This window comes from Pinus tabuliformis, chromosome 1_1 (assembly GCF_031772625.1).
Source record: "Pinus tabuliformis cultivar Carrire ecotype Pingquan chromosome 1_1, CPIR1, whole genome shotgun sequence".
Lineage (NCBI taxonomy): Eukaryota > Viridiplantae > Streptophyta > Pinopsida > Pinales > Pinaceae > Pinus > Pinus tabuliformis.
Genome location: NC_142297.1, coordinates 274,220,002 through 274,242,545, shown reverse-complemented (window position 1 = coordinate 274,242,545; position 22,544 = coordinate 274,220,002).

The window sequence follows — 22,544 nt, the reverse complement described above, 5'->3', positions numbered from 1 at the left end:
TATCATGAGGCAACAAATTGACTTGTTGCTATATTTCCTCAATGCATGGGATCCTACCAACCAAGTGTTCTAGATTAGAGGTAAATACATCCCTTTGACTATTGAGGATGTCTACTTTTTTGACCGGTTTATCAAGGCGTGGTGCCCCTCTCTCACTATCAGGTTCCACCTGTGGGGGTGAATCCGTGAGGGATTATATTTGCAGATGGATCTCAGCCGAGTAGGGATGGCAAGATTAGTATCAAAGATGTCACTGACTGGTTCTTGATGACTATCTTATTTACCTTTGCTAGATTGGCTGGCAGCGCGACTCTTCACTTGGCCAATAGGTCCTATATGCAGTACGCCTTGGAATGCCTTGAACCAAAGGTATTCAACTGGTGTGATGTAGTACTTCCGGTGATAAAAGAACAACTTACCAAGGTGAAAAATGGAAGATCTAAGAACTTTGGTTATGGTTCTATTCTGACTACTTTCGCCTCGGAGAAGATCCCACTGATGCAGCTGCAGTACATTTCACTTGGAGTGTCAGCGCCGACAGAACCACGGATGTAGAGATGGGTCGATCTCATGGCTAGACATGCTGGTCAGTCACAGATTTCATCTGATGCCTTCTTTGAGTGGTTCAACCGTCAGTAGATGGTTTATGCTGAGTATCCATATGCCGGGATGGATTTCCGGGGTGATCCAGATTTGGTGTTGATAGCTAGCGAGCAGTGGGGTGCCATAGGTAAAAATCTCGACTATATCTCTATTCATTGCTTTTATAATGTTCTTGTGCTTTTTAAATGTTATCTAGACCAATCAAAACTCATGTATTTGTGTAGATATTGGACCAATGCGACTAGCAGTGCGCCCGAGAGTGGCAGCTATCATTCCAGCAGGAGAGGTTATAGGGAGGGTTGTCCTTCGCGATCTAGACGTAGCTGAGACCCTTGTAGTATTGCAGGATCAGATCGAGGGTCTCACCCTTGGGATTCAGGATGTGAGCACTGATGAGCTACATCTAAGATTACAGTGCCATACCATTAGTGTGCCGAGTCGATGGACTAGGCTCGTATGTATGATCGCACAGGCAGTGACTTGTTATCACCAACACCATTAGTCTAGGGAGCTTCGTTGCATCTTTGAGTTTTTGGGTCATATGACCGATTTTGTCCTGGACACAGAACACCATGTAAAAACTATAAATAGTTATATATATTTTTTATTTTCAGAGCTTTATTTTGGTTAAGTTACATGATCTTGATGCAAATGTTGATGAAATGCTTTTATTTTATAAATGTTGCAAATGTCTATCTAACACATAATTTGCTAATGAATTAGTTAATGTGTTTAAGCTTCTGGAAATGTGTTGATATTGAATAGAATCAAACTGCCTTTCCAAAATCTTGACCCTTAGCAACATATGATAGATAGCTAGATTCCGAACGGAATAGATGTAGGTAAGCTATAGAATGACGAGTTGTGAGTCTAGCCTCACGAAAAGTCGGCATATGCCATGCGGGATGGAATCAGAGAAGAGCTCTGTCAACACGCTATATTCAGCGATTTTTTTCATTGACCGACCAATACATACCCCTTTGAAACTCACTAACTCACTGCTTGGATAAAAGATGGCATAGGTTGCAGAAGATAGGTTTCGTGTACTACGACTCGCACTGTCATCGTATCCAACAAATGATTCCAATAGGTTCGACATCTGCAACGAATGCAAAAATGGATTACCTAACGAAAATGATCACTCTTAATGAAAACAAAAATGTAACAAAAGCATATGAAGAGATTACTATGCTTAGTCAAGCATATTAACACTTAAGGTACAACCCGTTTCGGGGTTGTGACAGTGGAATCCCATCGTAATCTACTAGCTCGTAGGATCCTTTTCCTAATACATGCTTAACAATATAGGGACCCATCCACAAAGACTGGAACTTACCTACTCCCAATTTATCGGATTCTTGATCGTAGAGTAAGACCAGGTCACCTTCTGAGAAGACACAAGGTTTGACATTCTTGTCAAACTGCGTCTTGACTCATTTCTTATGTGCTTCATTAGCCAAGGTGGTGTCATGAACGGTTTTATCCAGTTTGATTAGTTTCAAGAAACGAGCCTCTTCCTCTGAGGTTCTGGGGAGAAGGTTGACTGCGAGCTTGAGAGACGAAATTTCGCACTAAACTGGTAAGACTGCTTCCAGGACATACACCAGCTAAAAGGGTGTAAATCTGGTCACATTTCTCACTGATGTATGGTATTCCCACAAGGCCGAGTACAGGATTAGGTGCCAACTCTATTTATGGACTCCAATCATCCTTTACAGCATGTGCTTCAGGACTTTTTTGATCACCTCAACTTGCCCGTTAGCTTGTGGATACTACGGAGTAGAGCTGTCATGGGATAGTTCTAATTTGGCAGCCAATTCAACCATCATGTGATTGCGGAAATGCGATCCATGATCTGTGACTATAGCTTGTCGAACACTGAATCTGGAGACTACACGATTGAAAAAGAAAAGAGCAGTCATTTTGCCGCTATTGTTTAATGTAGGCATCGCTTCAGCCCATTTCATAAAATAGTCAACTACGACTATGATATACCCATGCCCCCCAGCTGAGGTGGGGTTACATGTCATGAAACCTATGCCCCATTTGGCGAATGGCCCAATAACACCTACTGGATGTAGAGGTGCATGTGGTATTCTAGTTTTGTGGTTGAAGATTTGACAAGCATGGAAACTTCTGACTACGGTTATGCAATCTTTGAACATTGTTGGCCAGAAGTAACCGGCTCGTAAAATCTTTTGTGTCGTAGCATAACCAGATTGATGCCCCCCACACACGCTTGAATGCCAATTATTTAGGACCTTTTCGGCCTCCTCATGGGTGAGGCACCTTCGCAGAACTATATCGATACCACGACGGTAAAATGTATCACCGATGATCATGTAGTCTTTTGCTTGGTATCGAGTACGTCGTTGTTCTCAACAAGAGGTATTAGGCCTATATGTTTGGGTTTGGATATAGATGATTATATCTCCATACCACAGATCACTCGATGATATCAGAAACAAATATTTATCCACTATTGATGCTCTGGATGTTGAATTGTTGGATGACGATGGGAAGTTGCATAGTAACTCGGTGAAAACTAGAGATTTCTTTGATTTTGATTTTACTAATTCGAGATCAAACTCTTGCAAAATAGCTATCCATTTCGAATATTTCCCCCAAGCAATTTTCGCGAAAAGATGTAAGTCATAGGGTTGCAATCTGACAAAATGATAGTTTTGTGAAGGAGGATATAGTGTCAAAATCTCTGTACTGCTTAAACAACTGCGAGAGCCAGCTTTTCAACATAGGAGTACTTGCTTTCTATATCATTTATGTTTTGACTTAAATAATAGACAGGATGTTCGATTCCATTGTCTTCTTGAACTGAAACGATTGTGATGGTCGTATCTGCCGCAGCTAGATATAGGTTACAGTCTTTTTGATAGTCAGGTGTAGGAATTTACAGGGTAAGTTCCTCAGAAAGAACACCAAAAGGACACCTCTCACAACCAGATCACAGATCAATACACCAGTATTTTTGACGTGGTTAAAACCCTCAAAGAGGGAAACAGTCCACGACCTGAGCCAACGCGGCCACTTCAGGCAATTTATTAATCAAAGAATGAAAATTTACATAAGCTTCTCTCATGCACGGATTATCCTACAAATGACCCTCCATGCGCTTTAAATAGAATTCATGGACCAATCGGGTGTCAAGCCACGGATCAAGTGTCGGTAATACCGAGGAGAGAATGAACCGTCGGATCACTACATATCGTGACCGTCGGATTGTAAGTTACAAAATGTACAACGGTAAAGAAACACACTTTACCTAACTCTACACTAGACCAAGTTGAACTTAACTATATCCTATGTGTCGGAATATCCTAACATCCCCTCTTAAGAACAACTTGGGATAGGATTGAAGGATTTACAAATATGACACAATAGGAGAAGGAAGGAGGCACTAGAGCCTATCCCCCCTTAGTGACAACTTCCTGAACTCCAACCATAAATCGAAGTTTAGTGAACTTCGCCTCTGTGAGAGCCTTTGTGAAGATGTCTGCAACTTGATCATCTGTTGAACAATATTGCACTTCAAGAACATGGTCGTGAATGAGCTTTCTGATGAAGTGCATGTGCAGTTCAATGTGTTTGCTGCGCTGATGTTGGACTGGATCTTTGCATAGCTGAATGGCACTTTGATTATCACACCAAAGTGTAGTCGGATGCTGCTGCTCAAAGCCAAACTCTGACAGGATCTGACGAAGCCACAAGGCTTCCTTACTAGCTTCTACGGCACCACGATACTCTGCTTCTGCTGATGAAAGAGAAATGGCACCCTGTTTCTTGCAAGCCCATGTAATAGGTCCTGAACCAAGAGTGAACACATAACCGGCAGTAGACTTCCGATCATCAGGGTCACCAGCCCAATCGGAATCAGTGAAACCAACCAATAGAGGAGATGCTTTGGCACTGTAATGAATCCCAAACTGAACTGTACCTCGAACATAACGAAGTATTCTTTTAGCTGCTTTCCAATGACTTTCACGGGGGTTTTGCATGAACCGAGCAACAAGGCCAACAACAAAGGAAAGGTCAGGACGAGTATGGGTTAGATACAAAAGTTTTCCTACAAGTTGACGGTATAAGGTAGCATCAACTTCAGGAGAAGTACAAGTGACTGAAAGTTTGACTCCAGACTGAAAGGGAGAAGGGGCTGGCTTACAGTCTTCCATGTGAAAATGACGTAGAATATCACAAGCATACTTGGACTGGGAAAGGGAAATACCCTCCTTGGATTGCAAGACTTGAAGACCGAGAAAATAGTGTAAGTGTCCTAAGTCTGTCATTTCAAATTTCCTTTTGAGGCTAGACTTCACATGGTTTATAAGGTTGGGATCACTACCAGTAAGGATAAGATCATCAACATAAAGAACAAGGATGATAAGAGAGTTGCCCACTTTCTTGGTGTAGACAGTATTGTCAGAATGACACCTAGAAAAGCCAGATTCTAAAAGAAAGCTATCCATTTTGGCATACCAAGCCCGAGGAGCTTGCTTGAGACCATAAAGGGATTTCTTAAGTCGACAAACAAGGCTGGAGTCTGTTTGTATGAAGCCAATGGGTTGTTCCATATAGATTTCTTCATGCAAGTCCCCATGCAAGAAGGCAGATTTAACATCCATCTGATGGACTTCCCATTTGAAAGAGGCAGCAAGGGAAAGAACAAGGCGGATAGAGTTCATTTTGGCAACAGGGGAGAAGGTTTCAGTGTAGTCAATGCCTTCAACCTGTGAAAAGCCCTTAGCAACAAGACGAGCTTTATGTTTATCAACTTTCCCATCTGGTCCATACTTGGTTCTGTAAACCCATTTGCATCTAACAAGTTTTCGTCCCTTTGGTAAAGGAACAAGATCCCATGTATCATTTGCCAATAATGAATGATATTCTTCATTCATAGCTGCTTCCCAATCTGGATGGCCTGAAGCTTCTGCAAAGGTGTCAGGATCATAATTTACTGGAGCTTGAGCCAGTAAAGAAGAGGCTCTCTCGAAATGAGAACGTGTGCGTCGCTGATCTGTAGGATCACCGACAAGATCACCTGCTGCATCTCGAGTAGCACGAACCCATTTTGGAAGCTCAGGAGCTGAAGGAGGATCCTGAGATGGTGGGGGAGGATTGTCATCCTCACTTTCATCATCTGAAGAAGAAATTTTTTCAAAGGTAGAAGAGATAGGGAAAGGTGGCACATCCGCCGGACTAGGCTCGCAGGCCGATATATTTTCATCAAATTTTACATCTCTTCTAATGATAACATTTTTGGACTTAAATGGAATAAGTCTATAGCCTTTGACATCTTCAGAATATCCAACAAAAGTACATTTTTCACTCTTAGGTTCTAAAGCTTTATGCTTTTCATCTGGAATATGGGCCCACGCTTCACTTCCAAAAACACGAAAGTGACTTACATCTGGTTTGATTGAGCTCCATGCTTCTTCTGGAGTGATATTCTTTAAAGCCTTAGTAGGAGTGCGATTTATTATGTAATTTGCACAGTTAATTGCTTCTGCCCAAAAACTAAGACCAAGTCCTTTAGATTGTAGCATACAATTAGCCATTTCCTTTAAGGTGCGATTCTTCCTTTCAGCTACACCATTTTGTTGTGGAGTATATGGAACAGTATGTTGCATTTGAATTCCATTCTCAGTGCAATAGTTGATGAATGTGTTTTTAACATATTCTCCGCCATTATCAGATCTTAACTTAAGAATTTGATGTCCAGATTGTTTTTCAACAAAGGCCTTGAAGGCCAAAAAGGTGTTAAATACTTCACTCTTGAGTTTTAAGAAGTATACCCAAGTGCGTCTGGAGAAATCATCAATGAAAGTTAAGAAATACTTGCAACCAGAGAATGACACAACTAGAAGTGGACCACATAAATCACTATGCACAAGCTGTAAAGGGGCTGAGGCGTGCCAAGAGGCACGTTTTTCAAAACTGTCCCGATGATGTTTTCCGAGTACACATCCGGAACAAACACCATCTCTGCAAGATACCATAGGAAGACCTGTCACCATATTTTCTTTACATAGATGCTGAAGGGAGCGATAGTTTAAGTGACCAAATCGCTCATGCCAAAGTTTGCTCACTTCATCGTTATGAGCAACAAATACTGAGGGAAGATTTGATGACCCAAAGTTGTGAAACTTATACAACCTTGTAGAATCATCAGCAATGCCAGTAGCCAAAATCTGTTTAGGATCTTTTAAGTCCTTGATTACAACATCATGAGGTGAAAATTCAACGATTTTACCTTCACCTGAATGAGTTATCTGATATACAGATAGAAGGTTGCAGGATAAGGTTGGAACACATAATACATCATTAAACTGACCATTGTCTAGATGAACAGTTCCAGTCCCTACAACATTAAGAGATCTATCATCACCAACATATATATTTTTGGTGTTACAATCATTTAAAGAAGAAAACATGGCTTTGTTTTTGGCCATGTGATAAGAAGCTCCAGAATCAATGAGCCACTCATGAGAATGAGAAGAAGAAGATACATTTAATGCATAGCCAGACCGAGATGCTTGACAACCACATGCAGAAAGTGCCATTCCTGAAGATGAAGTTGAAGTTGAAGATTGCCCCAAATGGATGTTATGCTTCTTCATTGCTGCTTCCAAGGCTTCCATCTTCTTAAAGCATTTTGATTCTAAGTGCCCATCTCGATTACAAAAATTGCAATGTCTATCAGTCTTCTTCCCTTTGTTTTTATTTGTCTTATCATTTTGTTGAAATGATTTTTCATTTTGGGGCTGAAATTGCTTAGGACCCTTGTTTGGTTTAGGACCATTCTTTCTAGGATATGACTTTTTAGGATTCTTTGAATTTGGTTGCTGCTGGGCGGCTAACGCTTTCTTGGAAGAGTTTCCAAGATTAAGAAGACCAAGGTGTAAGAGTTTTTCTTGTTCTCTTATTAAAGAATCACAAAAAGAATCAAAGGAAGGGGGCTTGTAGTCTTTTCCTTGAGAAATGAAGGCTTCTCTTGTAGAATGGAAGGTGGAAACAAATACAGAGTAGGTTGGTCCCAACTTAGTAAGGATGGAATAAATAAGGTTACTATCTTCTTTCTTAACCTTAACACCTTCCAAAAGATATCTAAGGGTCTTGAACTTAGACAAGAAATCTTCAATGCAAGAAAAATTATTAGGGTCCAATGTAAGCAACTCATTTTCAAGTTGATGGGCTCTAATTTCATTTTTAATCCCAAAAACTTTATTGATTTGTTCCATTGCTTCATGAGGAGTTTCAAGTTCTGCAATATGGATCTAAGATCTGGAGAAATAGACATCCCTATCAAACCACGTGCTTGATCTTGTCTATTTTCCCATTTAGCAGCCTTGTCTTCATCTTTCGGTTTCTTTTCTTGGCCTGTGGCTATTCGGTAGAGACCTTTACTTCTAAGTAAATCCTCCATGTAGGACAACCATTGGAAGTAGTTGATGTTGTCAAGGGTAACTTGGTATTGACTTTCCATTTCAACAGAAACTGAAGCTGAAGATGCTGAAAGTAAGTGTTCCAATGGATAGATCTCGAAAAATTAGGCTGGTTTAAAAAAAACGGCTCTGAAAAAGGCTTCCGGATGAAGAAGTTATGGCTTTTTGAAAAAAAGTTGTTGAAGTTGCCGACAAAGTGCGGGAATGTGTCGAAATGAAAAAAGTCCACCCCCACAAAATGGAGACTTGAACCCAAGACCTCTACTCTCTTAAAATAGCTTTGAACCAATTGATCTATACAAAAAATTTGAGAGAGAGAGAGAGAGAGAGAGAGGGGGGTGCTTTGGGTTGCGTGCTTGCTTTGAGAAAGCTCTTTTTCCCTACAAAACAAAAAACACAAAACCCAACACGAACATGCAAAGAAAGCGAACCTTGCGGATCGAAGTTAGCTTTACCCAAAAAACTAAATATTTTCAAAAATTGAACGTTGCGGCTCAAAGTTAGCTTTAGCAAAAAAACTAAATATTTTTCTCAATGTTTCTGATTTTTTGAGATCACACTAAGGTGCAGGGAAAAGAGCATACGCATGAGAAAAATCCTTCCTTTTTGTTTCTGATTTGCCCAGATCGCACAGAGTCACAAGGCAAAGAGCATACGCAGAAATGAAAGGTATAGATCCGGTTAAAAAAAAGCTAAATAAACCGAAACCAAAATAAGCAGAGAGAAAATAACAGTAAACTGCAAATAAACACTGTATACCTCCAGATCTTAAAAATGACGCAGCTAGGGCTACCAGAAACCTTTTCGCGTGAAATGAAAGGGGTTCCTCACTAGAACAGATGCTCCGAACACAACAGAGCAGTCCTCTCGGCCCGAAAGCAGTCAGAAACAGTAGATCTAGGAAACGGCAGTCGGATGCAGTTCTACCGGCTTCAGATTTGGATCACCAACGGACGCGGCCCTCAAATAGCTCTGATACCATGTAGGAATTTACAGGGTAAGTTCCTCAAAATGAACACTAAAAGGACACTACTCACAACCAGATCACAGATCAACACACCAGTATTTTTGACGTGGTTAAAACCCTCAAAGAGGGAAACCGTCCACGGCCTGAGCCAACGCGGCCACTTCACGCAATTTATTAATCAAAGAATGAAAATTTACATAAGCTTCTCTCATGCACAGATTACCCTACAAATGACCCTCCATGTGCTTTAAATAGAATTCATGGACCAATCGGGTGTCAAGCCACGGATCAAGTGTCGGTAATACCGAGGAGAGAATTAACCGTCGGATCACTACATATCATGACCGTCGGATTGTAAGTTACAAAATGTACAATGGTAAAGAAACACATTTTACCTAACTCTATACCTAACTCTACACTAGACCAAGTTGAACTTAACTATATCCTATGTGTCGGAATATCCTAACATCAGGAGCGTACATTAATGATTCTTTTATTAGGGATTCATTTAGAGCATCAAAGGAAGCTTACGCAACCTGATCTGAGTTGACATGGAATTGTTTTTTCAAAAGACATGTATAACCTTTAGCAAGTTTGGCGTAATTTGGAATGAACCTCCTCAGAAAGTTTGCTTTCCCTTGGAGTTTCTGAATTTGAAGCAAATTTGAAGGTGGAGGCATATCAATGATCGCCTGAACCTTACATGGGTTGAGACGAATCCATCCTTTAAAACTACAAAGCCAGGTAAATGACTCAAACCGACACAAAATACACATTTGTGCAGATTGAGTCATATCTTGTAGTGTCGGCAACGAAGAAATATAGCTCTCAAATGCTGCGGATGATCAGTCCGCTTTCGTGTATGATCCAAAAGATCATCGAGATATGGTTGGCTGATGTTATTGATGTCATGGAAGGTTTAATTCATAGCCCTCTGAAAAGTTTCCCCTGCGTTCTTTAAACCGAAAGGTAGCTTGCGATACGCGAATGTGCCCCATGGACAAATAAATGCAGCCTTTCACTGGTCTTATGGGCGGATATTTATTTGATTATACTTGTAAAATCCATCCATAAACGAAAAGATTTTGCATCCGCTTCATTCATCAATTATCTGGTCGATGAAGGGTGTAGGGTAGTTGTCCTTTGGACAAGCTTGATTTACATCTCTGTAATCGATGCACACTCTAATCATTTCCTGCTTTTTCATCACAGGAACAATGTCCGATACCCAATCAGTTAGAGGAACCGGGTAAATGAAACCAGCATGTACAAGTTTTTCAACTTCTACCTTGATGGCAGTGGCTTTCTTCAGGTGCACCTGCCGAAGCCGTTGTCGTACTGGTTTGACATCTGGGTACATCTTAATTTTGTGTTCAACTATGCTCGAGTCAATGCCTAGCATTTCTTCATATGACCATGTAAAGACATCTTTGAACTTGCAAAAGAGAGCGTAATGTACTTCCAGGTCTAAAGAAGAACATGCTTTGCCAACATGAATATTCTCTACAACGCTTGGTTTGGTCGAGATATTTATGGTGATAGTTTCATCAATATTGGACAGATTTCACTCGGAATCCACCATATTTAAAGTATTTGATAGAAAATCAAAAACTAAAGGATGATTAAGGTTGTTGGAACAATCTTCATTATAATCTAGAAGATGGGAATGATGGTGGTAATCTTCTCATGGCACCTCTTCTATCATCATTGACTGAACAATTCCTTCCTCTGTAGAATGTACATGCGACCAAGGATCTGAAGAGTCACCATATTCCTTAGACCTATCTATCCAAACAGTCAATGAGCATTGATTTGGGTTTGCTGTCCAGGCCGAGAACATTGATTGCTACAATATTTCTATTAGGCTTGGAGACAATACCTAGCAATGATCCATGCTAACATCATGTTCGGAAATCCTCTAAATAGAAGATACCATATTGCAGGTTCCCACCGTGGCCACTTCCGCCAGATTTTTTGGAGGCAGTAGGGCAAAAGTACCCATCAATGTAGGGTCTTTTAGCAGGCCTACTCCAATATTTTGAAGCGATTGAGAGCTTCCATGGATCATCAGGATGCTTCCCGTAACTTGTGAACTGTTGGGGAGAAAGGTTTGTTGGTCGATGATTGTAATTCCTCCTTGAAAAGGAAATGCAATATTTCTAAAGTATGTTGACACAACAGTAGCCATAGCATAAATCTAGGGCCTTCCCAGTAGGATGTTGTAATCGAGGTTTCCATCGATAACTTCAACATCAATTTCTACTGTTTTCCCCCAGTTCAACTTGCAAGTTACTTAAAATCATGTATGGGGTGTCTGTTCATCCATCGAATGCTTTTAATGACGTTGATGATCTTGACAAGGGTGGTGATCCTAAAGTTTTCCAGCAACTCATTGACATAATGCATGTAGATGCCCCCTCATCTATAATTGTTCAATGAAAAGTTTTGTTAAGGGCTTTCACTTGGATGAGGAAAGCTAGTTGAGCTGGTAACCGAGGTTCATATCCGTTATGATTAAAGGCCATGAGATTGGAATCTGTTGGGTCGATCCCACCTATTGCTGATAATAGAGCCTGCTTTTCGGAGGGGCAATTTTGCAGTACTTCGAGTGTCGACATAGTGGACGGCGATTGTGCCAGGTCCTCTACTATATTATAATTATGTGCTACTTTGGCACGAGTATTAAATTTTGATTTGTGTACTACTCCCTTTGGCAGCTTTATCATTAGCTCAGGAATGATGGGTGGCACAACTTCAGTCGAAGTTGTTGTCGAAGTACTAGGTTGTTCAGTAGCCTTGTTGTTTGACAGCTGTGGATTCCCGTAATCTTTATTCCTTGTCGATATCAAAGCATCATTTTGCTGTTTCGAAATGTACAACATAAGCACTTGGGATGAGGAAGCATTGTTGCTAGCAACCAGATTGGTTTCTAGGTTTGGAAATGGATCGGTCAATACTACTAAGGTTTTTGAATTCTTAAAGAATTTTTTAATTTCAGCTTTATGCAGAAAATTTCTCGTCCAATGGTCTTCATCGCATATGAGACATCGCTAACCAGATTTATTTTGCCCAGAAGGGTTTTCAGAAGATTTTTCAGGAGATGAATCGTCCTATTTCTTCATTTTGCCTTTATTTTTCTTCTTTCCCCCTAGTTGCTTCAGTTCTTTGCCTTTGTCGGTCGACACGACATTAACCTCCAAGGCAAGAAGTTCTTCATTTTCATTTTGAACAGAAACCATATGGGATTTCTTAGATGTAGCCTCTGTGGTTTTCATGCTGGTCATGCCTATCACGCCATCGCTAGCATGAGAGTCTTTATTTGATTTAGGAGGAGGAAGAACAGAAAACTCTCGTCTAGGAGCATTAGGAATTTTGTCATAGAGCGTGTCAGATTGAGTGTAGATCAAGTCTAGATATTGCACACGAGCAATGATTTGCTCTTCAGTGACAACCCCCCCCCCCCCCCCCCCCCCCCCACCTTAGCCACATCTTTTGTAATAGAAGGTAACAATGACTTAATAAACCATTCAGCTAGCAGCTGATTAGGAACATATGTTTTCACCACTCGACGATGATGCTACCACTCATGAATATGATCAGATATGTGAATGGCTGTCATCTGCTTAAAATTGGTAAGAGGCTCCGTTCCTATTTCATACCTTATGGGTAACTGAAAATGGGTTAAAAAGGCGGTGGCAAGGGAACTGAAGTTATCGAATGAATCACTAGGAAATTTGATGTAACATTTTGCTGCTAGACTAGTTAACGTTTGCTGAAAAAGGCGAAGCCTAATCGAATCATCATTGAGAGTGTTGGACGAACACTACAGATGAGAGGTCATCACATGATTCGACGGATCTTCACCTGGAATTCCATTGAATTTAGGAATATCTGACGGAAGTTTATGAGGAATCGTTGGCCACCAAGGGGCACAAGAAATTGGATCATTTGTTAGCTAATTTAGATCTGGTAATTCAAAAGTCACAATGAAAGGCAACTATTGATTCAGGTTTGGCGAAGCATACCCAGGATAAGATGGGATTGCCTAAGCAGTGGGTCTTTGCATACCAACATAATGTATTTGATACTGATAACTTTGATAAGGTTGGTGGGCATAACCATTATGATATGATTGATGGTATGAACAAGACCAAGGTTCAAAAGCTGATAATTATGCAATCGCAATGGTTATTTATCGAAGGTGGGTTCATTTTTTAATGAGCTTAAACTATGGTGGAACATATGCTCACTGCTAGGTTTATTTTTTAACGAGCTTGAACTTCGTGTAAAATTGCTCATGCTAGTTGTATAATAAGGAACTTTGCTCAAGAGCCTTTCGTTATGCAAGCTAGGAACAACCAATCTACGAGTCTAAAGGGTTAAGAGCCTACAAACTAAGAAAATAAATGGTCGCTTTTCACTTGCATGCAAAAAGGTTTGCATGCCCCTAGGTATAAAGTAAAGTTTACAGGTCACCATATGGAAGTTTCTTGCACTAGCAAGATTTTTCTATCCACGTTGCAGACAAAACACTTCCTTGGCGATGTCCATCGAAATGGACAAAGGTGACTGTTGTCAGTGCCAATCACATAACCTTGATGAGGGAATCTTACTCCAGTCTAATCCCATTTTCCTAAACGGACGGGTGTGTCAGACTAGTCATATATCCTTCTTGGAAACCTACCCTATACCTAAAGTTTTCCTGCTGAAGTAGACCAGGGTGCATGCTCCCTAGGTTTCAGTCACAATCATCGAATCACTCGCGCTCATCAAGTGGATAGACTAGATATTGATGAGACATTCTTTGCGTAAAAATACTAGTTAGGGATGGCATTTGACTAACAGCAATGTTTGAACGAGGGAATGAAAGCTGGTCAACTAGGTGGACCACATTGCCTTCATGTGGAAAACACATCACTTGAAAGAGCGAGGAAACAATAGCTCCCATGCGATAAATGTAGTCATGTCAAAGGAGTAGATTATAATATAAAGGTCCTTGGACTACCATCACGTTTAGATGAATGGTTTTCCTTCTCAAAGTAATAGGAAAATTTGGAAGGATCCCTAACGGTCGACTGGTTCCTTTGTTGAAGCCTGTCAGATTTCGAATCTCAGGCAGAAGCTATGGTCAGCCAAGTGCTTTCCAAGCAGTTGAGGCAAGGATACTCACATAAGCCCCTTGTATTATGATTTGGAATGGTACATTAGATGGTAGGCGGGGTTTTCCTAGTAGATTCCATTTGAAGGAAATGACTAGATTGCTTGGAGGTGGGACCGAATAAATGGCCGGAAAAATCTCTGACGAACTTCCTTCCTGCGCGAAAGGAATGGGTAGATTACCCCCATATTCATCAAAGTCTGTGTTTATGAAAATAATTTGAATGGTGTCGTTCTCATTCTCTTTGGTGACAGTATCATCTGAAGGTGGACCTTCTGAAGACAAGACTAGGTCAACTGCTGTCTCAACCTGTTTACTTTGGTCTGGTGTGGACTCAGAGGGTTTTTCTTCAATGATAGGTGCTTCAACTGACAACAAAGGTGTGTCAGTCGGATTTTCAACTAGCTATGGACTCAGCAAAATTTTCTTGTATCCAAGAGGAAGTCGTTGTGGTTAAGCAAGACGGTTATCCAAGACTCTTTTAGCTTCATCTAGGAAGGAACAACGGTGGAGGGCATGATCGCCTTCACACAATTTACAAGGAAATTTAGATCTTCCTTTTTTTCCATTGACTTTGTTTTCACTATTTGACTATGTACTTTCAACATGATCGTCAGAGGTTGAGGACATCGGATTGTGCAAGCGGGGAGACCAGTCCCTTAAGATCCGTGGGATGCAAGGAAAATCTCGATGATAGTGGTCTCCTTTGCAAATGACACATGGAGATTTAGGTTTGGATGGTGCAGTGTGTGGATTTTTTCCTGACGATGCATGATTGCCTCCTTTCACTGTTGGCTTCTTCTTCTTCTTCTCCTTCCCTTTCTTCTTCTTCTCAATTACTTGGCTTTTAGTTTCACTAGATTCACCAAGCGAAGAGGAAGAAGGAGAGGGAGTAACAAACAAATTAGAAGGTTGGGGGGTAACTCTAATATCATCTGGTTGCTGATTTGATTGCTCAAGAATCACGGTGTTTTGAATGATAGAGGTCGAGAAAAGCCATACTGGCAGACCAATTGTAAGCCCTGGAATGGACAATGTAGCCATATGAGGTGCACCAACATCTCCCCAAGAGGAGAAGGGAATAGGATTCCCCCCAAGGGGAAATCCTTGATTGGTGGACTCCATTTTCTCAACCTAAGACCAACGAGGGAACAGTGATGTTATTCCGATTAAAATAAATTTCACAATGCTTTGACACAACTTGCTTTTTCAAATTTTAAGAGTCGAGAAAAAGCTAAAGATGACCCTAGTCGCCTTTGACTTTTAATGAGCTTGAAATGACAAGTGCTTAGATGGACCTTTTGTTTTAAGGAGTCTGAAAAGGAATGAAATTGAATACTATGGAAATCTAGACAGAGGGATTACCAAACCAATCTCAAAACTGTAGAATACTTTTTACGATACGACAGTCAATCTTCCCGAATGTTGTGTTTAGTGCATTGCAATCTATAGGGCGGCAGACACGGCTTCCTAAGGATAAAGGATATACCCTATTTTGGTCTCCCAATATATAATCGATGGTACATGGGAGCACAAGTCCGTACTGGCACTTGTCGTCTCAAAGAGGAGGAATCACCCAACCTACGGTTGATCTTTCTTAAGAAGTTTGCCTTTAAGGTTCGTCGTGTGATGTAGATATACAATTCCTAAATATGCAATCTAAGATGATAAACAGTCGTTTACTTTCTTTTTGCATTGAAAATTCTAGCTACTAAGGAAAGAGAAGTAAAATCCTTTCAACATAGAGCAGAGAGCACACACTAAGATGCACTGTCCTATATCAATTTTCACAAGCAATCTAAATGCAAATGCACATGCATGTATTTGCTTTTTTCTTTCTAAATGTGTGAATGACAAAAATAATGCTAAGTATAGATTTGAACTATTTTTCTTTCAAAACGACAATACTAACAATTTTATTTTCAGAAAAACTAAAGGAAGACTAAGACGACACTTTCAATTTCGACTTGAAAACTGCTTTCAACACTTGAAATACTATTAATTCAAATTTGATACAATGGCAAAAGTATAATCGACTATCAAAAGAGGAAGACTCTTTTCTTTGACTAAAAACGACACTTGCGACACTTTCAAATCAAAAGACAACAGTATGATTAAGCTACTGTTTGCCAAGGAGAACTATGAATGATGAAAAATACATAAAAACATTCACAATTCTTTATCAATGGAGGCTGAATAATGAAAAGGAAGGGAGTTTCCACAGTGATATACTAATCATAGACAGAAAAACTACTAAATAGAGCTGAAGGCAATGAAGAAAAAACCAAAATTTGTAGGCAGAGACAGTCTTACCTGATCATCGCACATGTAACATAGGGAAACAGGGATGCATTTCACCTGCAACACATGGGAGGTGCGATGCATCCAGATTGCCAATGAGAGACAGTGCGATGGTCCATGAACGAGACTGAGCTTGTTTTTTTCTCACATTTTGCAACTAAGTTCAGGTGTTTAGGCTGAGCTAATGATAGGCAGTAAACACAAAGTATAGGGGCTGATCTAATGCGGTTACCTGAGCTACCACCAGGGCACTTAGGATGTTTGCAAGTTAGTTGTTCAGTTCATAAACAAACCAAGAGATTGACTGAAGCAGTGTTGATCTACTTTGCACTTGCATAGCAAATGCAATTCGAAGGCTAGTTGGCTTAACTTCAGGCTCCATATATAGTTTATAAAGCAAGAAAATAGGAACAAGAAACAAGCTATTCATTCCAAACCTTACCTGGAACCAGCTACTATCCGAAAATATTTCCTCAAAAAACAAGTCCACTTTAAGCTCTTTTCATCTGACTCATAGGATATGAAAAGATTACCGAGAAATTGGCCCCTCCAGGTCATTAAAGTGATTGGAAGTGCCATCCCTCCTCTATATTTTAATCTTTTTGGACCTGAGGGATCATTACACAAAAAGATCGAGCGCTTGTTTTATTCAACTCGTTAAAACTATTGAAAAGTCATCCTTTTCATATTATTTTATACTTTTTTGGACTTAATGGGTTATATTACGAAAAAGGAATACTGGAATTTCCTTTCTGTCTCTTTTCATAATCTCTAAAATTGAAAAGTACCGAGTTATCTTTATCGTTACACTCGTTAAAACAATAGCGACAAACTTGTCCATGCAGACAAGAGCAAGTTTCACTGTTACTAGGCTCGTTAAAACATAGAAATGGGTTTGCCCAAAGGGAAAATTATAGAACAAGCATATGTTATCCTCTTCAAACTTGACAAAAATAAAGAGGTACTAGTCAGCAATGACTTGGGAAAAATTGGCAAAAAAACTTGAAGAAACTTTATTGGTAGCATGTCGCTCCTGAACATGACACTTTCACTCAATCACCATGATTGAGCTGGGTTGGGTTATTCCATTCACCGGTCATATCACCATTGGTCCTCTGTACCATCCATTTTTGGGGCTAATGCGACCAATCCATTTCAGTGTCACTGATATGTTCAAGAGAAGTCGCTTAGAGAATTCACCAACCCAACTTATGTCTCATCTGCTGCAATACCTTCATGCTTCATTCATTCATGACTGCCACCTTGAACCTTGTATCATCAGATCGTTTTCACCTCCAAAAAATAATTTGCTCCGTTTCATGTCGTAGATGTGGGATTCATTAAGGCTCTCCTACGACGGGTCACTTCTTGCCGACATCATCTCATTATCCAAGAAGTCAACTTAGGAACAACCCTTTCAGTACTTTGAAGCTTGCATACCTCAATGGCAAGTTTCTCACTTCCGACGACAGGTTTACATCAATGGCCTTCGACTAAAAGCTTTTGTGTGGTGTTCGACATCGACTCATGTATTCACACCACGTAAATTGTACTATAGTACCTTGAGGGTCATTATCATTATCCGTGATTCCTCTTGCGCCTATTAACAACATACATCATTAGCTAGTAATCAGGCGATGTCTTTCCATGTTCAACACCAGAACATCTTTTCACATGGATCGACTTGTACTTTGGGTGAAGGTTGAACGATTTCGAAGACCCAGGATCTAGTTTCATCCGTCCGAGCTACGATAAATTTAGGAAAATAAAGACATCAAATGTACATCATAGCTGCATAGATAATCATCCAAGCTAAGGGATGATGGCTCTACCAGAATCATCAGTTTGCCATACAGATGGTTGTTTGTCCTATGTACGTGAAAATGAATTTATAAAGCTGAGCATGGGAGTGCCCGCCTCAGCTAGATCATTAAAATATTTGAATATAATTTATTGTATTGTATCTTATTACAGGTCATCTTCTAGTTCAAAAAACCTTGGATCCTCATGACAAAGCATTTTACCCGACATCAAAAGATTTACGACCTCATGCTTTAGGGGGAAAATGTTATAGACATATTTGGGAAATGCAACCCGAGTCTCATATGTCCATAAACCAAGGTCTTCTAAGCCCCTAAAAGTGTTGTTTCATACCCTAAAGGAACAAGGTTAGCTGATTACATCATCTCCCAGAAGTTCTCCATGAAAAACTACTCAGAACTGGTCAAAACTGGACCATACAGACTGCTCCACGCTAAGGGTGTGATGCATCTCACTTGCCACATGCAAAAAGTGTGATTCATATTGAAAATCCCTTCTGTAGGGTGCGATGAGCAAGAGCAGACAAATGGCAGAGGTAGTTGGCTAGGTGGAAACCCAGAGAATCTTCTAGAAATTGCCCATTTGACACTTGCCTCCCTAAATTCGCCCAAGGATGAGTAAGAGATCATGAAATCTCCAATGGAACCAAGAACTATGAGAGAGAGGACAGTAATCAAAATCCCAGAAGCTGACTCACCCACCTGCAAATATCTATATATGGATCCCTCATCCTAGAGATCTAAGGGCTGGAATTTTGTATTTTGTAAGGAAGTGCTGATGGTTTCTCTATGCAACATTGTATTGTTGGGTGATATAAGCTTTTCATGAGGTGAAGAGGACTTTCACGCTGGGAGGATGGTGCTGGGTCAGACCAATGGGCTGTAATCCTCTCTTCTACTACTTCTATCAATAAAGCTATTCGATTTTTCCTCCATATTATTGTATATCTCTGATTGAACACTTGGTTGGTAGGACCCAATGCATCGAGGAAATATTACAACAAGTTGATTTGTTGCCTCATGCTAGATATTCGGAAGAACTTGAGCAAGCCAAGTTCCGCAATGTAGTTGTCGTACCTGGATCATGTAAGGCAATCATATCCTCTTCTTCATGCTCATTTTCATGCCATGTAATGACCATCTTGCTCCGATGAATCTTTGAAAGAAAAACGAGAGAAGAATTAGGATCCTGATTTGACAAAAAATAGGCAAAAATTCCATGAAAAATCAGTGCACAAACATTCCTCCTTGCGCCCATCGCACCCTAGCTGTGTACTAGGTAGGATGCATACTGACTGGCCAATGGCCAGCCTAGTATGCATCGCACCTTTCGATGTATACTAGGTGCGATGGGGAGAGAATGAAATTCTCAAACCCTAGAGGCTCAGAAAAGCAGGAAATCATGCTCAGAATCAGAAAAGGAAAGAATGCAATTGAAGAGCACAAAGTTAGCTCCTACCTCGTCCAAACGGCGCCAAAAATCATCCACAGAATCTCTCAAAATCAGCTAATGAAAATCAAGGGAGAAAACACCTCCACAGCTCCAACAATCCCAAATTCGAATGAAATGGTAAAATGAGGGGTAAAAACTACTTTTAAGTTACTTTTCACATAATTCAAGTAAGGTATTAGTTTTTTAACTCATTTTTCAAGCATGTATTCTCATTTCTAATTAGTTTGATGGAGCAATTGAACAGGTAGTACGACCATCAAGAGAACGTAGTGTTAACGGTGAATCGAACATCTCTGACCATTATCACGAGCAGTTTTACGCGAAGTTGAAGCTCGTTAAAAAATAAACCTAGCAGCGAGCATATGTTCCATTAGAGTTTAAGCTCATTAAAAAATGAACCCACCTTTGGTAAATAACCATTGCGATCACATAATTATTAGCTTTTGAACCTTCGTCGTGTTCTTGCCATCACCTCCACTTCTTTTTAGCTGATCATATGCCTCCATTTGATTGTTTACCCGTTTTGAGGAACAGCTGTGACGATTGATCCTATTATCCACCTTCTTTACATTGCCATGATTGAAAAATGTTCCAAACCTTACCTGGAACCAACTGCTATATGAAAATATCACTCATTCCTCAAAAAACGAGTCTACTTGAAGCTCTTTTCATTTGACTCTTTCATTTGACTCGTAAAATATGAAAAGATTGCCAAGAAATTGGCCTCTCCAGCTTGTTAAAGTGATTGGAAGTGCTATCCCTCCTCTAGATTTTAATCTTTTTGGACCTGAGGGATCATTACACAAAAATATTGAGCGCTTGTCTTATTCGGCTCGTTAAAACTATCGAAAAGTCATCCCTTTCATATTATTTTATACTTTTTCGAACTTAAGGGGTTATATTACGAAAAAGGATTACTGGAGTTTCCTTTTCGTCAGTTTTAGACTCTCTAAAATTGAAAAGAACTGAGTTATCTTTGTCATTAAACTCGTTAAAAAAATAGCAACAAACATGTCCATGCAGACAAGAGTGAGTTTCACTGTCACTAGGCTCCTTAAAACATAGCGACGGGTTTGCCCGAAGGGCAAATTATAGAACAAGCATATGTTATCCTCCTCAATCTTGACAAAAATAAAGAGGTACTGGTCAGCAATGACTAGGGAAAAATTGGGAAGAAAACTTGAAGAAAATTTATTGGTAGTAGGTCGCTCTTGAACATGACACTTTCACTCCATCACCATGATTGAGTCGAGTTGGGTTATTCCGTTCACCGGTCATATCAGCATTGGTCCTCTGTACCATTCATTTTTGGGGTTAATGCTACCAATCCATTTCATTTTCACTGATATGTTCAAGATAAGTCGCTCAGAGAATTCACCAACCCAACTTATGCCTCATCCACTGCAATACCTTCATGCTTCATTCTTTCATGACTACCACCCTGAACCTCGTATCATCAGATCGTTTTCACCTCCACAAAATCATTTGCTCGGTTTCGTGTTGTAGATGTGGGATTCATTAAGGCCCTCCTACGATGGGTCAGTTCTTGTCGACATCAGCTCATTATCCAAGAAGTCAACTTAAGAACAACCCTTTCAGTACTTTGAAGCTTGCATGCCTCAATGGAAAGTTTCTCACTTCTAGCGATAGGTTTACATCAATGGCCTTAGACCGAAAGATTTTGCATGGTGTTCGACATCGACTCATGTATTCACACCATGTGAATTGTACTACAGTACCTTGAGGGTCATTACCATTATCGGTGATTCCTCTCGCACCTGTTAACAGCTTACATCATTGGCTGGTAATCAGGCGATGTCTTTCCATGTTCAACACTAGAACATCTTTTCACATGGATCAACTTGTACTTCAGGCGAAGATTGAACGATTTTGAAGACCCCAGATCTAGTTTCATCCATCTGAGCTGCGATATATTCAGGAAAATAAAGATGTAAAATGTACATCATAGCTGCACAGATAATCATCCAAGCTAAGGGATGATGGCTCTACCAGAATCATCACTCTGCCATACAGACAGTTGTCTATCCTATGTACATGAAAATGAATTTATAAAGCTGAGCATGGGAATGCCTGCCTCAACTATATCATGAAAATATTATGAAGATAATGTATTGTATTGTATCTTATTACAGGTCGCCCTCCAGTTCGAAAAACCTCAGATCCTCATGATAAAGCATTTCACCTGACATCAAAAGATTTACGACCTCATGCTTTAGGGGGAAACTGTTATATACATATTTGGGCACTGCAACCCTAATCTCATATGTCCACAAACCAAGGGCTTCTAAGCCCCTAAAAGTTTTGTTTCATACCCTAAAGGAACAAGGTCAACTGATTACATCATCTCCCAGAAGTTCTCCATGAAAAACTACTCAGAACTGGTCAAAACTGGACCATACAGACTGCTTAGTGCTAAGGGTGCGATGCATCTCACCTGACACATGAAAAAAGTGCGATGCATACTGAAAATCCCCTCGCTGGTCCCACTAAGATGGGTAGCTATCTTAGAAACAAGCAAACTAAAGTTACTTGTGTTTTACTTTATGAGAGATAGATGAGAGAGAAGCAGAGAGTACCAACCTCAGTCTTTCGCTTGGCTCCTTGCTTGTTTCCTCCTTCCTTTGACAGAGCTTTGCCACTCCTTATTTACTTGTCTCACTTCAAAGAAAACCTGTAGAGTCAATGCAGCATGATACCGTCAAAGCATAGAGATCCATAACCATAAACAATATAGTATCAGATGTCTATTCACCATACAAATGCA